This window comes from Podarcis vaucheri (genome assembly GCF_965113315.1).
Source record: "Podarcis vaucheri genome assembly, chromosome: 9".
Taxonomy (NCBI): Eukaryota; Metazoa; Chordata; class Lepidosauria; order Squamata; family Lacertidae; genus Podarcis; species Podarcis vaucheri.
Genome location: NC_138767.1, coordinates 30,817,399 through 30,833,245, shown reverse-complemented (window position 1 = coordinate 30,833,245; position 15,847 = coordinate 30,817,399). Strand labels below are relative to the sequence as shown.

Below are 15,847 nucleotides of genomic sequence, written 5' to 3'. Positions count from 1 at the left end.
GCACTGTAGATCGCTTGATTTCAGAGAGAAGTAATATATCAGTGTCTCTCTGAAAAGTGTTGCTCTTAAGCTGTTGGCCCCTTGCGTCCGTTTTGCCACAATCATGGTCCACAAAATGCCATTTGTTGTGTTCTTTAACTGACATGATATTCACAGATAATAGTAAGCCTACAGTTAGAAGGAAGTCACATAGGTGATTGGATTTAATTTAATGGATACTGATCTCTATCACCGATGTCTCTGCCCTAGATGCCAATCAACCTATATCAAGCATCTAATGTAGAAAAAAATTGCTACAAATGTGAAATCAGCATCTACATGATAGAGAATAGAGTGGGTGGGGTATAAATAGTAAATCATCACCACTACCACCACCACCACCACCATCATCGAACAAGGCACTTTTCTGAAAAACAGGCATCTCTAAAAAACGATAATGGTCATGGGGACAAAGAATAAGGTCTCCCTTCCTTTTTGATGGCCGTCCAGCTTGTCTGATCATGTAGACCATGGGTCGGCAAACTAAGGTCCACGGGCCAGATCAGGTCCAATTGCCTTCTGAATCCGGCCTGTGGACAGTCCGGGAATTGCAGCATGGATTGCCAGTGCACGTGCTCTTTCCCTCTCCCTCACATGGCAGCAGCGGCAATGCATCCTCCCTCCATCCTCCTGGCTTCTCCCCGCCCTGCCTAGAGGAGGAAGGGGGCTGGGTTTTTTTTGGTGCCAGAAGCAGCAGCACTCAAGCGGCCACCATTTTAAGCAGCCCCTCCCTGGAGCCCTTTCGTCCCTCCGCCACCACCAGCCCCTGGTGCTCACAAGACACAAGTAAGCAGCCATTGGGGCTCATTCCCCCCCCCAAAAAAAATATAGTCCTGCCTCCCACAAGGTCTGAGGGACAGTGGACCGGCCCCCTGCTGAAAAAGTTTGCTGACCCCTGACATAGACAGATTCTGCTGTAGAGGCTCAAGCAGTGACTTTTGCCTCAGTAGCAATAGCATAATGCTATTAATAGCAAGTGTGGCAGATCAAGCTGACTTTGCCTATTTTATTGGGTGGAGGGAATCCACCCCTTTCCCTTACTGTCAACTATATGAACCTGCATAGTATCTACAGTTCACAAGGTTCTGCACAGGAAACAATGCTAGACATCTTGCTTCACTGTATTTTGGAGCTGCTGTCATAGAGACAGATACATAGATACAGGGCTCATTCCTAGTCACATAAACCTATATTATCCAACAGTGTACTGTACTGATAATAATCCTGGGTCAGCCAACATGGTGTCCCCCCCGGTGGTGTTCGACTGCAACTCCCATTGTCCCAGACCATTGGCCATGCTGCCTGAGGCTCCTGGCCATTACAGTCCAACACTTCACGTTGGCTGCCCCTGCTGTAATATACATGAAGAGTCTCCTCCTTGTGTTGCTGACAGGATATTACTTCTGAGCATAAAACAGCCGCCATGTCCTAACCTGCGAGAATCTTTCAAAGGCTTTGACATGGGATACAAACACTTTCTTTACACTGGCTCAGCCAGGGTTGATCCTACAGTAGTAAGGTTTTGTGAAACAGCCTGTAGATAAAAATGGAGTATAAAACAAAAAGCAGGAAGGCGCTCACCAGCAATTGTTCCACAGATGGAAAGAATTGGGATTATATCACACAAAACAACATCTTCTAGCTCAAACTAGCAAAAAAACCCAAATTTGTAGTCTCCTAATTTGGTGTTTTTACAGTATTACCAATTTGGGCCAGTGTGTTTGTACTACAAAAAGAAGCCAGCCCAGCCACTTTAGAAATGTGACAACTCAAATTATAGAGTGCATGAAAGCATATATATGAAAGCGAAAATAATGTCATTTTCTATAGGTAGAAATATCACACTCCTTCCTTCTAAATTGAATATGCATGGCTGTTTTACTTATTTAGCTTCCATGTTGTCTTAACAGACACACAGATCACTAACCTGAGCACCAGGGCAGACCAGTCTGTAATAATTGGTCAGTTAAAATCACATGGACTCTGGCCCTACTGTTACACAAGCTGATTGAGTTTAGTTGACATTTCTTCACTACTAGCATTGACTAACCTAAGAGCGTCCTCATACTTCATATTGAGGCCCACCTCACATTCAAAGAACATTGTGACCTCAGTTTGTCCAGTACGCTGTCCTATAACATGCTTAGCCCGGACGTCAATCCAACACTGGTGTTAAAGTCTCACTCCTTGTCATTAAACAAACCCTGAATTTGCTACTCTGGCTCTTCATTATACTGAGAAGATTTTTTTTAAATCATGCACACATGGTTCTGGTTCCCCACACACATTCTACATGGCAGCACACCCTATTATAGGAGATGGTTGGCTACTTGGTCTTCGTTGTTTTATTATGGTTCTAAGAGGAGTTCTGTGAAAACATTTTGCATTTAATAAATATGACTCAGAAGTCATAGAGCCATCACTCCTTCCAGCAAATATTCCAAACTCAAAACAGATCGTATGGCAGAAAGACAGTGAAATGCAATTGGTTGTTATTACATAGCCATGGTAACATCTCAGCATGCTTTGCTATAATTCCAGATGGGAGAAAGGGAAACAGCATATGGATGTGTTCATATTACAGCCAAGGCTTCAATGCTTAATAAGAGGGGTGAATCAAGACTTACTGGAGCAATCTTTCAGCTAGTTTTAGTTCCTTACAGATGAAAAAACAGATGAGGAAAGCTCATTTAGAGAATAAATTTAGACATAGAGTACACATACTCTCAATAAATCCTGTTTTTCCTTTGTTTAAAAATAGTGATTCACAAATAATGAGCAATTTTAAAGTCACTCTGATTCACAGTCCTTTAACATAAAGGACAACTGCTAAAAGTTGAGGTAGCTTAGCATTAGATTTGTTTAAAAGTCTTGTAATTAATAAACAGAAAGCCTGATCTTTTCTTTTTTGTGTAATTTTTTAATTAATTTTCATCAAGAAAAATACATATCGCACCACTTTACAACTTTAACAAATTTTCTCGTTTTTGGACTTCCTTCAGCCTCTCTAACAATCATCCGAATTAAACTTTTTAATTACACATTTCCTAAATTTTCTATTGCCTTTTAACATACCCTTCCACACCTTTCTTTCTTTCTTACAATATTTCCTAGGTTTTTACAGAGCTTCTTTAAATGCCACTAACGTTATTTCATTATCACTTCCCAATAATCCACTAGCTTTCCCCAGTCCTCGATGAACTTTTGATCTCGTAGATATCTGATCTTCCCTGTCAGTTTATCAAGTTCTGCATAGTCCATCAGCTTCATTCTCCACTCCTCCAATGTTGGTATATGTTCCCGTTTCCATTTCTGGGCCAGTAATATTCTTGCCGCTGTTACTGCATATTGGAAAAGTTTACAATCTTTTCTATTTATTTCATTTCCTATAATTCCTAAAAGAAATGCCTCTGGTTTCTTAACAAATGTATATTTCAACATTTTTTTCAATTCATTATATATCAATTCCCAGAAGTTCTTCATTTTCTTACATTCCCACCACATATGGTAAAAAGTGCCATCCTTTTCTTTACATTTCCAACATTTCTGAAAGCCTGATCTTTTCACAGTTTTTCAGCTGGTTGACAATATTGAACTTCTTGAATATATTTGTGAGGCATTGGATGGGTTTGGATGATCATCCTATAGTTTAATAAACTGAGCTATGGACAAGACCTGCCCACATGCTCAGCATCTTCTGTCCCCTCTCCACAGCATGTCTGAATGAAAAGTGGGCAGTGTTTAATAAACCTGTTTCCTGTTTCATCTGAAATGGACAACTATGGTTATTGTAACATAAACCCACTTCAAACTGTGTTCTGCATTAGGCAACCATAGTTTGCTGATTTGGGTGAAACAGGAAACCATGGTTAATAAGACACTTGCTCATTTCCTTGAGGCACAGCAATGGGAGGAGAGAAGAGGCTAAAGTCTTGCACGTATCCTGGCTTATTAAACTGAGATGCAATTGTTCAAATGCAACCATGTCAAATGTTGGGCCTTAGACGGCCTTGAGCAGAAGCAGAACACAAAGCCAAAGACACAGGTGAGGGGGTGTAGAATTGTGATGGGGGGAGCCAGTACTATATGTTCATAGAATTGTACAATTATAGAGGGTCATGCAATGCAGGAATCTCAATTAAAACCTCCAATGAAGGAGAGCCAAATGTTGCCAAAGCAAAATCTCAAACTAATCTGGAAAACTTTCAATTCCTACCAGATCAGGAGAATCTGATGTGTTGCATGGGTGTGTTGAGTCACAACATTGCCTATACTGAACCTTCTGAACTGCAGCCTAGGTAGCTTACCACATTTGCCTCCTTTGGAAGAGAAATCAATCGGAGATTGATGCGCTTGCCAGCTTCTCAGGAACAGAAGGAAAGCCATCGTCTTTCTAGTCTACTTGGCTCCTTGTCACTCCACTCCACTCTTTCCTTCCTTTGGATTATTTCCCAGGGCCAGAATCTCCTTAATGTAAAGCCACAACACAGACATGCTTTGGATAAGGATTGATTTATATTTCTTTATATAGAAATTCCTGCCCCACCATTCTAGCCTCTATGCACCACACAGGTTGGTTTACAACTAGTTATTATAATTGTTGGTCTTGTTTATTAGTTTCTTTTTCCAGAAAAAAGTACTTTTAAAAAATGACTTTTAAATACAAGTTCAAAAACAAGGATAGATAACCTAAAACTCTCGGGCTGCCATATTCCATAAAGGAAGACCCCAAAATTGTTGAGCTTTTGAGGGGAAACCTAACACAAAAATAAGTTTCTTGAGCTGTTTCTACTGCTTTTTCCATCGCGCATGGCAAGCCTACACACACACACACACACATATACAGATCCAATTTAACATCAAAATACAATAAGATGCAAACAAAACAACTGAAAGTTACATAAAGTGGTAATTACCACAGATGAAAATGGCCTTCTCAGATAATACTTAGTAGACAAAAGCCTGCCTAAAATTATGTCTTTACCAGCTGGTAAAAGCAGGCAGAAAGAGCTCCATCTTTGCTTCATGGGCCAAGTATTCCACAATATTAGTGCAGCCACTGTAAAGTCCCAATCTCTTATCATCAACCATGCCTCTACCCTAGGTGAGGACTCCTCCCGTGGACTTTTGCCCATATAGCAACTGTTAAGAGGCATCACCAAGAGGTTTTTACTCATTACCACATTAGCCTCCTTTTCTTCCTGGACCACAGGCAGAGAACATTCAAAAAGAAATACTGTGTGGATTAATTTTAGAATGCTAACTTATTTCACAGATCTACAGATACATAGCTCTTATCTCAGCATATATTCTACACCAAGGCTAGGTCTACACTGATCTATAAAAATGCTTAGAAAATAATAATATGGCTCCCAATGCAATTTTCCACTGACAACAGATTGCTGCTCTACAACATCCTCTGGTGTCTCATTTTTGTAATGGATTTTTAATGTTATAACTGACCAGTGTAGATTTGCCCCATGTCTTCATCTTATATAACTCACAATTCATTTTGACAGCTTCTCACTATATTGAATAATATGCTCCATTTATTGTTGTTGTCATTATTCACATTCCCAGTGATTTTCATATCTACCCCAGTCCATGCATACTTAAAACAAAAACAATCCCAAATGGGAGTTTGCTATACTGAATGAGAACTATCAAATACTTCTGGATTCTCACGGGAGAACATCTCTGGAAAGACGGCTGTGTTCCCACTTTGACAGGGTTAAGAGACGTTCCAGTGTTATCTTCCTAATATCCCAATTTGTTTTCTCCCAATAGGTCTGGGTTCCAGTTGGAATCCAGCACTTAGCCATTGCATTAGTCATAGATGAAAACATTCTGTTCCTATTAGCTATCCAAATGCTAAATCCCCATCCTTGGGGATAAGCAATAAATATGACACTCTAGGTCTTGGAGAAGGTTCAGCTTTGCTGCAGAATATAAGAAAATGTATTATGTGCCTTTAATATGTGCACAATGAGTATGTACTGTATCTGAGGTTCACCTTTCTTTTAAAGCATGACCTTCACAAATGTCAATATACTGGACATGTTAGAATTTGCAGAGAATAATCTTGGCAGGTTAGATCCAGTGTATGTTTTAATTCCTCAATCAGCTGCACACACAGTCATTTTTATTATTCAAGGTTATTAGGGAAAGCCCTGCTCCAAAATCCTATCATAAAACAACCCCCTTTATTTTAATTACTATGTCTTAGAACAACAATGAAAGCTGCCTCCGGCTTATGGAGCCGAATGTTCATTCTCTGTTTTTGACCTAGCACAAAGCACTCTCACTTCCAAGGTTCTCTATAATGTTTGACAGGTATCTTTACAGTTTGTTTGGAAAGGAAGGCTAAGCTCTGCTGCAACATATGAAAGGAAATCACATCAAATGCCATCCGTATAAACCTGACATGTCAACAATGCCTTCATCGGAAATGTTACAACACTTCTGTTACCGTATCTCCCTTAGCAACGCCCTATGATTTGTTTAAGCTAGATAAATCTTTAAGAGCTTGACATTGAAATGTTTCAGGGGATAATATATCTCGATGCCTGTTAAACTACAAGTAAAACCTAATCCTACTAGATTTCAGAGATGGCACCTGCTCAGTCCTGCTGGATTTGTCTCCTGGCATGCAGTGTGTGAGAGAGGTGAAGCTGGTTAAAACCACAGGGACAAAACTCCCAACTACTCTGCTTCCTACCCCCCCACCTCCCGCCCCCTAGAAGGCTACAAGGGTACGGGTAGATTGGTTTGCTTGTGGATCCCTCCCCTAGCTCAAAAGCCCTCCCCTTTTATATTCATTGAAACTATAAAATGCATGCACTGAACTAAAATATATGTTTAAGATAAAATGCGCTGATTGAAACAATTCCCTGACCAACTCCTCCTCCCTTGTGTCATGTCTTTTTATATTTTTTTGTTTGTTTGCTTATAGTCTATAAATTCTTCAAATTCATGTATAGAGAGACAGCTTACAGCCTGTTCTTTATGTCCATTTGTAATGTCTTCATCCTGACTACCTCTCAGTTCCAGGGTATCTCTAACTGGGGCTGCTATTATTTCCTTCAACCTGATGTGGAAGGTTAGCCCAGGCATCCTGAGCTGGGCTGCCTGTCTTTACAGGCCTGGCCTTCAGAATACTGGAGTCCTTTGGTCCATTGCAGACCATTTCCTGGCTGTCCTGGGACAAATGTCTGGCCTCACTTCCTCCTATTCCATTGTCCTAGGCATATATGACCATGGAAGATAATAACCATCTTCAGGCATTCATTTAGGTATGGATGAGTCTGTGGAACGGGTAGACTGGTGTCATATGTGATTGCAGATTTTTCCACTTTCCAGGGTTCTGGATACCTCATACAGGAGCTTACACATGTTTGGGTGTCCATCTGTAGGCTGGTTCCACAGTGGTTGGGATAGGGATGGTAAATTGATCCTGATGCATTTACTGGTGCCTAAATGAACATCATTCCTGCTTACCAGTGAGCTGCCAAGGCAAAGTAATTGTTTAATCCTTAATAACACTGTTGAAGAAAATTACTAATTACAAATACCATGGAGATGCAGTATTGCCACAGGAATAATCATCGCCATAATACTTTTGGAGCTTTTGTTTTGTTTAGTTTCCTTGTTGCAATAATGTAGAGCAGCTGTGAGGTGAGAGGTGACAGCTGGGCCTTTCCGGAATGTACTATTATTTCCAGATCAGCAGTTTTCTTTTGACCTAAAGTAAATTCTGGCCTATTTTGGGGGAGCGGGTGCCTGCAGGGAAGATACCTCCAGTACTGCTTTTAGTTCCTTTGAGATAGCTCCCCTAGTTCTCTTTTCTTTTTCTTTCTCAACAAAAACTTCAGTATAGAAATGAGGCCATGAGATTTGTGCGACAGGGTTGATTAAATCCCAGCTGTGCCATAGAACTTCAGATCTTAAAAAATCAACACATTCTAAAAAATACGTAGCCTTTGGTGGTAGCTGGGGGCATTTTAAATGGTCTGGTATTCCACTGAAGCTATTCCGTCCAGTCAACTGCTAGCTTTCTACAGTGTTTCTTAATGTTGTATATATTCCCCATAACTGCCAACAAGTGTATTGTAAACATTTGTTTGATTGAACAGTGCAAAGACAATCCTACTACTGTATGCTGAAGTTGAGATTTATTGGGTGGTGGGTGGAAGAGAGAACATACAGGTAATTGTATAATAACTGAAAATTTCATTCACATATGGGGCAAACAGCAGCTTGGCAGTGACAACTTTAATGGGGAAAATGGTGTAGGGTAATGGATAAAGTCCCTTCGCCAGGATTCCATTCTGGATCTGATACCTTAGAATCCAGAAATATAGCATACAGAACATGTAGTCATTTTACACAGAATACTCATAGTTCTAATTTCCTATACAGATCTCTTTTTCTCAACGGATGTGCTTGTTTTAATATCTCTTCATTATCTCACTTTCATCTGTCTCACTCTCAACCTGTCACTCATTCTAACCCTGCCCAACGTTTCATTCCACTCTCCTACTGTCACTCATTCTTGCTCTCGCTCTTCTGCTAAAGGTAGCATCTTTTAATTCATGTTATATGTCTTCTCCACTTCTTTTAATGCTTCCGTGAAAGCTGCAAAGCCAAAGATCAATTCTATCACTTTATAATTCTAAAACCTGTGAACTATTTTTATTCTTCTTCTGCAAAATCCCACGCCACGCCATGATATGCTTCGTGGCAATATGTCACACACAGCAGTGTATGCACTTGCAAGTGTTGTGGCCTTCAAACAATGAAACAATTAAATCAGCAAATAATATACAAATAAAATAGAGTCAATCAAGAGATGTGGATTTTATAAATGATGGTATCCATAATTGTGCAGTTTTTGCCCAGCTGCAAATGCATAGACATGATTGATTGATTGATTGATTGATTCATTTATTCATTGCATTTCATAGAATTGTAGAGTTGGCAGGGACCCTGAGAATCATCTAGGCCAAGCCCCTGCAATGCAGGAATATGCAGCTGTCCCATGTGGGAATTGAACCTGGAACCATGGTGTTATCAGCACCACATTCTAACCAACCTTTTTCTCCAATGAGCTCAAAGTGGAGTGCATAGTTTACTTCTTCCCTCATATTATCCCCATTACAGCTGTGTGAGGCTGGTTAGGCTGAGGGGCAGAGAATGGCCCAAGGTCACCCAGCAAGTGTCATAGTCAAGTGGGAATTTGAACCCTGGTCTCCCAAGTCCTCATTTGACACTCTAACCCAGCCTTTCTCAACCTTGGCTCCCCAGATGTTGTTGGACTACAACTCCCATCATTCCTAGCTAGCAAGATCAGTGATCGGGGATGATGAGAGTTGTAGTCCAACAACATATGGAAACCCAAGGTTGAGTGCTCTAACCGCTATACCACACTAGGTTTCCTTCTAAACTAAAAATGATAGGGTAGTACTTGAATTTCCTTGAGCTATGACTGTTGCAAGTGGCACTGTGGGTTAAACCGCAGAGCCTAGGGCTTGCTGATCAGAAGGTTGGCGGTTTGAATCCCCGCGACGGGGTGAGCTCCTGTTGCTCGGTCCCAGCTCCTGCCAACCTGGCAGTTTGAAAGCACGTCAAAGTGCAAGTAGATAAATAGGTACCGCTCCGGTGGGAAGGTAAACGGCATTTCCGTGAGCTGCTCTGGTTCGCCAGAAGCGGCTTAGTCATGCTGGCCACATGACCCGGAAGCTGTACGCCGGCTCCCTCAGCCAATAAAGCGAGATGAGCGCCGCAACCCCAGAGTCGGCCACGACTGGACCTAATGGTCAGGGGTCCCTTTACCTTTACCTATGATTGTCTAGTACTGTTCAGAATGTAAATTTTGTTTAAAAATATCTTTCACATACTAAATTGCAATAATTACAGCAAAAACAAGAGTCTTGTGGCATTTTAAAGACCAGCAAATGTATTATGGCATAAGCTTTTGTATTCCATAATTATATTGTAACAATTATATTCAAAAGTGCCCCACTGAAATGTGTGTGTGAGCGCAATCTAGGCCCTCCAAAAAAAACAACAAAAAACAGCCATAGCAATAATTAGCACTTGGAGGAAATCCTTTTTTTTGCTAAAGAATGGATTGTCAAAAGGTATGTTCCTCTTTTTGGTCCATATGGGGTTAATTTAAGTCTGCAGAAGCTGACCCAGCTGAGACTAATCATGACAGAATGAGGGTTATATAAATCTCTCTGGGCTAGACAGAGGAGTATAGAGCAGGGATGGCTTCAGCTTTCCACCTGGCTTTGTTAAAGGAAGTAAGACAATTCATTGAGGACTGCTATCTTCATGGTAAGGTTGCAATCTCTCTCTCTTATTTTAGCCCATTTTCTTCAAAAACTGTAATGTAGGGCATAATGGATATTCCTTATTTTAATCACCAGCCTTGGAATAGCTTCCAAATGAATTTTCAGTATGGCAGCTCTTCCTGCCAAAGGATTATAGAAACATTGAATTGTAGAGTTTTGAAGGGATCCCAAGGGCCATCTAGTCCAATCCCCCTCAACACAATAATTTCAACTAAAGCATCCATTACTGATGGCTGTACAACAACTGGAGGGCCACAGAGTCCCCATCTCTGACCTAAACAGAAACCAGCTGCACAAATATAAGATGAGGGACACCTGGCTTGCCAGTAGTACATGTGAAAAGGGTTCTTAGTAGGCCACAAGCTCAACAGCATGATGTATCTGCAAAAATACTAATGCTATTCTAGGCTGCATCACAGAAGTATAGTGTCCTGATCAAGAGAAGTAATAGGCACCATTCTATTCTGTGTTGGTCAGACCACACCTAGAATACTGTGTCCAGTTTTGAGCACAACAATTTAAGAAGGCTATTGACAAGTTGGTGTTAGGTTTTAACTCCCTTCAGTCCCTGCCAGGGTGATCAATAGTCAGAGTTTATTAGAGTTGAGGACCAATAATATCTGGAGGGTTACAGGTTCCTAGTTTAGGTATTTTGTTTTTGCTTTCTGATATTTTTTATTCTTCTTTCATTGAACTGTTGCACTATGTTTACCGATTTAAATAGACTGTGAAGGAAGGAACTGCTCACCTGCCCCATATATATACAACCCCCAAAGCCTGATTCACTATGGTCCAATAAACTGGACAGGGCAACCTGCTGTTCTTCTGTGTCAATCAGAAATATATGTATGATTACTTTAAAAATACCCAGCAAGTGTTACTGTGATGGTCAACTGCTAAATGCAACCAGACGTAAAAGACTGGGGTGGGGGGAAGCAAACATCTTCAATAACTAAGTGTGGTGTCTGACTCAAGACTGAAATTGTCACTACATTGAAAAAATAGGATCCACTTTCTTATATTCTGTATATGAGATGCATATCACTCACCTTCCTTCAGTGCTAGATAATATCTACAGTATTATGAAATACAGAACTACACTAACAGGATGCTAAGAAATACTAAGGGCTCATAAGAGCAAGACTTCAGTTCTTGATTGAGAAAGCACCAGGGAAAATAAAAAGGTTGGGAGTAGGGATATGGATGTCATCACAACCTCTACAGTGAGCCATTTCAGCTACATAAAACAGTTATTAATAGAAGAACCTTTATTTTGTTTGAATAGCTCCCAAGGATTTAAATGTCAACCAACATGGGCTTGCTGATGCTTTGCAGACCTTCAGAGGATGTTAGAAAACCATGATCAATCGTGTTGAGACAGAAACATATTCTTGAATGAAATTAACAAGGTATGTGCTTCATACTTATAATGTTTAATATGTAATCTGTAGACCCCACTTCTAATAACCTTTAGGTCAAAATGAACACAGGAAAAGGAAATGTGTTGTAATAAATACCACTGGATTTCATGAAAGCAAAATTACATCCTTTTAACCGTATAAATTCCAGATATCTCAGTGAGAATTATCAAATTTGTCAATACCATGAGTGGGTTGACTAGAGTATTTTGTCTCTTAAAATAGCAGCTGAACTGTTTCACAGGAAGTATTTAGCTGTTAGTACCTTCATTCTTTCCCCACAGTTCAGAAATACTGTTTCTGTCTGCAAACATCAAAAGAGGGAGCTGTTTGGGACAGCCAGCTGCAAACTGCATTATTTTGCTTCCAGAAGACATTGGGACAATACTGTGTCTTGATTTAAGACAGTGTCATCCAGTGTCTTTAAAAGGAAAAAAATAAGGGCGTCCAGCTGCTGATCACACCAATGAATTCTCCCCGATTTATTTTCAAGCTGTGTGTGTGAGAGAAAGGGTAAATGCCCTCCCCCAAAATATTCATGGCAGTAGTTTCCTCCTCCAATATTTGGTAGCTTCCAAAATGGCCACCTCTCCTGTTCCTCCACCACCCAAAATGGGTAGCAGAACAAGGAAGGCAATTTTAGCTCAGCTCTTGAATCTCATTCTCATAGGTTTTATTCTCTATATTCAAGGGTGAGGAAGCTGTGGAACTCCAGATGTTAATGAATTCCCATTCCCATTAGTCCCAACGAACATTGCTAATAGTCAGGGATGATGGGAGTCAAAGACACTGACTGTGGGGTACAGTGGGGTACACATGTACTGGGCCCCAAGCCAGCAGAGGGCCTGGACTCTTAGCTTTATTTTTAAGTAAGTACATTTGTAAAGAAAGTTAGAAAGCAAAGCATGGAGGCAACCTTCTAAGGCAGATAAAGAAAATTTGCTGTAGTTAAGGATTTTTAATCCTTGTTGCTAAGCAATCAAATGAAGGGAGCGGGGCCTCCAGAGCAGCAGAAAAATAGGCAAAGCTTGCTGGTGGTGGTGGTAGACTGAAACTGGATGAAGGAGAGTCTGCCTCTGTTCCTAGAATATGTTTGTTCAGGCACTTTCCTCCATGTTCAAATTATCTCATACACTCCTCAAGAGAATTGCTTTGTTGTACCCAAAATTGATAGTTTAATAAAATTTCAAAAATTGGAGCTCAGTAAATGGAAGAGGAAAATATACCTTTGGGATGAGAAATGTGATCCCTGACGAGAAGTTGTGGAGGGAGCTGCCTTCTTCCTTGTTTTCTCTTTTTGCTCTTTATATCTGAAACATCAATACAACTTTTTTATTAAAAGAAGGAGGAGGAAATTTGCAACAACCCACGCAATTATTTCTCAGGACGCAGATCTTGGCAACTGAAACACTTCAGTGATCTGGCCTACATAAAATGTAACAAAAATAAGAGCCATTCCGTATGAGAATTGCATACTATGCATACTAGAATCCTAACAAAGCTAGGAAGGAGATTCTGTGGCAAAATTTGCTCAGTTGGCAAAGTGGTGGGGGCATGAGAGGTATCCTTGCAACATTACGGCTAAACTTAGATTAAAAAGGCATACAGTTGAGATGGCTCTTGCAAAGCTGCAAGGGACTGCTAGATACTCGTATCAGAGCGGGCACATAAAATGCAAAGAAAGGAAATAGCTCCTATTATTCCCATTTCCTTTTCACTGATTATTTCAAGTTTTCATGTGGATTCCTGCTTTTAATCAGCACAAGATGTTAAGGCATAACTAGGACATGCTAAAGGCTTGCATAAACAATACTGCTACCGTACCAATGCTCTTAAAATGTATTTTACTGCATTCTCAAATGCATTAAGACTAGGTCACTTCACTGGTATACCAATACCTCCACCCACATGCCTCCTCCCTGTAGAGATGCCATGCTAGTGCAGTAAACTATGCCTCAGTTGGTTTCTATGTTGCTTGAATTTGTTTGGATATGGTGGGGTGAAAAATAAAGACAAAGGCAAAACCTGCTACCTACATTTCAGAAATATTGCCTCCCATCACCTCCACAGTTCCAGCCCCCATTGCATTCTAGGTGTGAAATCCATGGCCATAACTATGAGAAGTAATTGAAAGATGTGTTTCGTTCTTAGTATGTGATGAAGAGTTAATTTGTGTTACTCTGAGTACAGTTCCTAGCTTCCAGATCCGTTTTTGCATTCTATTTTTGCCTATTCTTTCATTTCCCAAATATGCATTATGTACAATGAAGAAGGTGGTGGTTCTTTCCACTGGTTGTTGCCAGAAAGACCAGACATTCATAGTCATCCTTTTTATTGTGTATTCATGATTGTTTGTGTTCATGATGCTATTGGGCAGACAAGAGATCTCACAGCTTCATTTCCATGGAGGGCATATCCTGTAATCTCCTGCTGAAATCCCCAAAACCTTTATAACACAAATGTTCTAGTTTATTTTTGTACCACTTTTCTCATGGTAGAGCCCTTCTGGACATCAACATTTAGTGTCACATAACTAAAGCAAAATAATCCACAACTAATGAACTTTTTATTGTGTCAAGAATACACAAACAATAAAACACCAGACTGGAGGGGCCCCATGTAGAATGAACCCAACCAACAAAGAAAACATTTATACTAGAGTAAGATTTTATGGACAGAGAATGTGCAAGAAAAGCCACTGTCTTGGTCCCTTCTTATTGGTTCAAGTTGTTCATCTAAGTGATACATTTTTAAAAAAATAATAAATTTCAGACATGACCTGCAGATGATACTTCTAAAGTTCACCAGCAATTCCTTTGAATGACAAGTCATGGCATCAATGATCTTTCCCATTTACTAATCTTAGTGGCTTGACCTGATGGAGAGGTATAAGCACATTCAAATCCTATGCTTTCACCATGTCAGTATAATGGAATTACTTACCACTTATCACTATAGTCAGAAGCTTTAAAGGATTAGGTGCTTGCCTTGTGAAGTGAAGGAATCTGGTACAGGAAAGTTGTCATTATCAGTGCATGGAAGCAGGCTGTGCACAGTGGATCTTTCTAGCTAAGTAGTTGGTACCCTGTGAACTTTCTAGCTGGCCTTCTCTACTGGGACTTGGCTCAAGAGAAGCTAGTCACTTATTATAAGCAGCTACCCAAGGCCTTTTTCTTCTGGCCAGCCTGACTCCCAGGGAAGTTGTTCATCAGGATAAGAGGTTCCTGCATCCTTGAATCTATCGTGACTGCAAACATCTGAATTGGACAGTCATCTAAGAGTGCATTGGGGTCATACAGTGAGGATTTTCATCCCACGTTGCCTAGGGTTGCCATATTTCAATAAGTGACAGAGTGAAAGTCGAGACACAAAAGTTGTTGAGCTTTTTTTGAAGCCTCTTCAGCCCCTAAGAGTTGGCTCCTATGGATGGCAGAGAAGCACTCCATATAAGTGCCAAGTGCCATGTGTCCCATTTCTGACTTCTTTGTAGAATACTAATGCAGAAATAGCAGTGCTGTTGCCAACTGCTGTCAAGGATTGGTCACCATCAGTCAACATCCTTGCCCTCACACCTTAGCAGATCCCAAATGATTTGTACCTGTTGCATTTGCCGATTGTGAATAAAGATGATTTCCAAGGAATGCTTCAGAACACTTCTTCTAGTCTCCCAGAGATGGATTGTTGCTCTAGGCATAGATTTTCTCAGAATTTATGTGCATCAAATGGGATCTTGTACAGACAGAAATCAGCAAGTTGGTTTTTTCCAAGAGCAACCTGCCATTTTAAGTAGTTGTTGGCTTAATAAGTTAAATAGCTCCAGGAGACACACATGCCATGATGATTGCATTTGGTAAGAGAAGACTGTGCCTATGGGCCTCTGTGCATCAGTGCCAAGATGTGTCATCCTTGTGGTCTGTGTGTTGCAACCTGGAGTTAGTCTCATTGCTGATGATAAGGGGCAGCCGATCTTCAAACTCTGCTTTTTTTAAAGAGCAGCTAACAAAAACAAAACTCAGTTGAGCTACACAAACATCA

General features: G+C 40.5%; 1 protein-coding gene across 1 annotated transcript in view; it reads right to left on the bottom strand.

The window, feature by feature from the left end:
- Positions 1-13,110, bottom strand: part of LOC309541070 (uncharacterized protein) — a gene marked incomplete at its 3' end in the record, with an annotated part of 74,225 nt that extends 61,115 nt beyond the window's left edge. Inside the window, exon 1 of the mRNA XM_082238479.1 lies at positions 13,039-13,110. The remainder of the gene's footprint in view (positions 1-13,038) is intronic.
- Between the last annotated feature and the right edge of the window lie 2,737 nt (positions 13,111-15,847).